Genomic DNA, 4,173 nt, shown 5'->3' on the forward strand with positions numbered 1-4,173 from the left:
TCCCTCCAGCCTCTGGCAACCGGGGATCTGCTTTCTGTCTGTCTGGATTTGCCTTCTCTGGCGATTTCATATGTATGAAATAATACAATACATGACCTTTGTGTCTGACCTCTTAGCATGATGTTTTCAGAGTTCGTCCATGTTGTAGTGTGTCTACATCATTGCTTTTTAGGACTGTGATATTCTATCAAATGGCTCTACCACGTTTGTTTAATCATTCATCAGTTGGTGGATATTTGGGTTGTTTCCACTAGTATTTTACATTTATTGAGAGTCTATTCACTCTATTTCCCCGATAATGAGGTAGGCTTGGAGAGTGCCAAGAATTTGCCCAAGGTTGAGAGCTAGCAATTGGGGGAGCTGGGGTTTGAACTCAGGCAGTCAGACTTCAGAGGTAATAAATTCACCTGATAGGACAAGGTACAAAAGGTATTCAATAGAAATACCCAGCTGCCCATTTCCCTGCCCCCCTAGAGACACCTCCTTTTGCCACACTGTGAATCCCTCCAGAGAAATTATTTATGTCTCAACATGTATATATCACAGTGTTTTGACTAATTGGTCCTACTGATTTGTAATGTTACTTTTATAGCATACTAAATTCTTATATGTATTTGAATTACTCTTTTCAGAGTTATCCTGGCTTTTTGGCCAATCTTTTATATTAACCATTTCTCTAGAATTCTTTTTACCTTCTTTTTGATTTTTAAAAATTTCCTACTTTCCTTGTTTCTCTTAAGTCATTACCCATGATGTTCAATAACTCTTGTGTTATTTTTAATTTGTCTTCATTTCTGAAATTTTTAATTTTATTTTTAATTCTGTCCCAAGCTTTTTCATCTCACCAAATTCTGATTTATGTTGTTCTTTCATCTTTTTTTTGTTGTTTTGTTATGGTAAAATACACATAGCACAAACTTGACCATGTAACCATTTTTAAGTATATAACTCAGCAGCATTATGTTCCCGCCTTGATGTGGTGCCACAATCAGCACCATCCACATTTAACATAATTATGTCCAAAAATTGAGCAAGACTCCAGAAAGCAGCCTAGTTTTTCAATCTCCCCAACATTCTCACGGAAATAGATCAACAAAACCCAAAATGCCATTGACCATTTCCAGAGCTCTTTCATCACCCCAAAGAGAAACTCTGGAGCCGTTAGATATTAACTTCCCCTTCCCTCCCTCGCCCCCATATTCTTTCATCTTTTGCATTGTGTCCTCAAATGTCTTTTAGCTTGTTTTGAAATAGCATGTTCCGATTTTGATCTGTTTTGTGGGCCTCTCTTTTTGGACTTGCTTTCGTTGTCTGAGGGGATGCTATTTTGGTCCTTATTCTCATTTCCTTATGCTACCTGCAGAGGCTGCTTTTAGGCAAAGAGGCTGGAGCGATGGAATGCAGAAGGGCCACAGCGGCCACGTGACTGGATACAGACGGGGCCCCTCGGGTGCCCACCTCAAAATAGCCACAGGCCCTAACTAACCAATGGGCTACTTACAGGCAGGCACAGTTAGCATAAAAGGGAAAATTCCCTACGTCCCATCCCTCCTCACCTTCCTGCTTTAAATACAGCGCCACCCACTGTCTCCTCGCAGACAGCCTCCGTCTGCTGTCCTGTTCCCTGTTCCCTTGAGGGAATTTCTCTTTCCTTTGTTCTGCCTCAGGTGAATCCTTTCACCTCCCCCGCCACCAGCTTCCACCCCATCCTCGCCCCCCATTTGGGGGCCCGCCATCCGATCCGATGGAGACAGACCCTATACTACCTTTGTGTAGGACTAGACCTCAATCCTTTTTTGTTCATGTTTTAAGTGAAATCAGTGTTCATGCACTTTGAAAAGGAGTTGTGGTTGAGGACCCACTTTTCTAACTTCACAGAATTTGTTTTTTGGGTTGTTGGTGTCGTTTTTCAGATGTAGTATTCAAAAACATGGCAGCTTGCTTTCTGAGGTTTCCTGGCTCTGTACCCTTCCCCAGACTTTTATCAAGACATTTCCCTTTGTGTCTGATGTTCTGTGAGAAGCTTTTCCTCTGGGCCACATTCTGGAAAAGGCTTCTGGTTGCTCAGTGTCAAGACAGAGGGGGCAAGAGCACCCCAGTCCTTTAGACACTCTCTGGGGCACCTTGCACGGAGCCACTATGTGGGTGAACAAGACCCCTCCGGGTCTCAGCTGCTGTTCTCCCATGGCCCACCAGCTGAGTGAATGCCTGCTGGCAGTTTGAAGTCCTCCTGCCCTCCAGGCCATCAGATGAGTCCTCCTGACTACCCCTGCTTCTCGTGCAGACACCCCAACCAAGCAGGTCTGTGCTTGTGGGTGGTGCTCTGTCCCACTATTTTGTGCGGGGCTCAGCCCATCAATAACCAATGTGGTTGGAGCAGCCCTCTGGTTCGTACTATGATTTCAAGTCCTTTAGCAACAACCATCAGGAAAGTTTGAAAAAAATAGAGGTTTATTACTTACAAGACCTGGAAATTACACAGCATACCTGGGCCCCCCACAGCAAGGTAGAGACAGAACGCTGGGGCCAGGGGGTTCTGCTTTTATTGGGTCAAGGGTGGGAGCCAAAGGTTTCAAGGGCTCACTTCTTAGTAGTGAATTTAAAACATTGGAGTGGGAATTTCAGGGGAAAGAAAAGACAAGTGGCCCAAAAGGTCGGTTACTGAAATTGACCAAGATTTCTAAATCAAAGGAGCCTCAGTTGGGGGAAGGGTGGCCTGGCTATTTATCCCGCCTGTGGCCAGCACTGTGTTTATTGGAGATAGCGTCTTTGAAGGGGATGCTGAAACGAATAACACAGCAATCAAAAACTTAAGTCAGGCACTTGCATTACAAAACAAAAACAAAAAACCTGTTCGGGCTTACATTACACCCACCCCCTTGTTTGGGGGGTTTCTAATTTTATGGTAAATGCTACCCATGGGCATTTGGTTTTGGTCCATCTATTTCCATGAGAGGATTTCGGGAGATTCAAAAATGCTGCTGCTGCCTCCATCTGTCTGAAATTCCCCCCCACCACTTGACATAATTATTTTACATTTGAAGGTTCTGTAATTTTCAGTTCCTGAAAGCAGAGCCCCGTTTGCCCTATCCTCTTTAGGAATCTGGCTCAGCTGAGGCTTTCTGAGTCTCCTCTGTCTAACATGGAGTCTCATGTCTGTATTTGCTCAGTCCATGTTGGACTAAGGAGTCAAAACATAATAACCTGTAAGAGGTTCATGGGTGGAGGGACATGTGACCACCATGAGAGGTAGGACAAGCCTGTGGGCTGGTGAGGAGTCTGTAGGCAGGCCCTGGTGAGGAATGTGCATCTTTTCCTTCCCTTTTTTCTTTTCTTTGTATCTACTTCTCTAAACACGGGCAACATGGAACCGCCAGTCTGCCCTCCTCTCTCCAGCAAAATATCTGGTCCATGCAGCGCTTTCTTCATCTCAGGTCATAGTAATACTTTTTCCAGAAAAAGTGTAAGGAGGCTTCTCAGTCATTTGACTCCTATCTTTCCCTACCAATCACACATCCAGAACATCAGCAAATTCCAGCTGCCGTACCTTCAAATTATATCTAGAACTTGTCTGCTTCTGACCACTTTTCTCCTTTTCTATGCAAGTCCAAGCTCCTGTCATTTCCTGCCTGGATTATTGGCAGAGCCTCCTAACCTGGAAGTTCCCAAACTTTCTCTATTCACCGAATCCTTGGTGTCTCACCTACAGGCTCAAAGAAATAACCCACAGTCCCATTTATTAAGTAGGTAGGTGCCAAAAATGTAGTAAGTATTTTTGCCTGTAATAGGCTGGATAATGGCCATCCAAAGAGATCAGGTCCAAATCCCTTAAACCTGTATATATTACTACGTTATTTAGAAAAAAAGATCCTTGGGTATGTGATTAATTAAGAATCTCGATATGGAAAGACCTAGGAGGATCGGTGGGGGAAGGGGGGGATGGAGGGGGGGTAATNAAAAGCATCAAACTTTACATCAGAATCAGGGGATGTATTGTATGGTGATTAACATAATATAATAAAATAAAATTAATTATAAAAAAAAAAAGAATCTCGATATGGAGAATTTATCCCAGCTTAGCAAGGTGAGCCCTAAATGCAATCACATATGTCCTTTTATTTATTTATTTATTTATTTATTTATTTATTTATTTATGAACTCTCTATGCCCAGC

The sequence above is a fragment of the Ailuropoda melanoleuca genome, chromosome 4, assembly GCF_002007445.2.
Source record: "Ailuropoda melanoleuca isolate Jingjing chromosome 4, ASM200744v2, whole genome shotgun sequence".
NCBI lineage: Eukaryota > Metazoa > Chordata > Mammalia > Carnivora > Ursidae > Ailuropoda > Ailuropoda melanoleuca.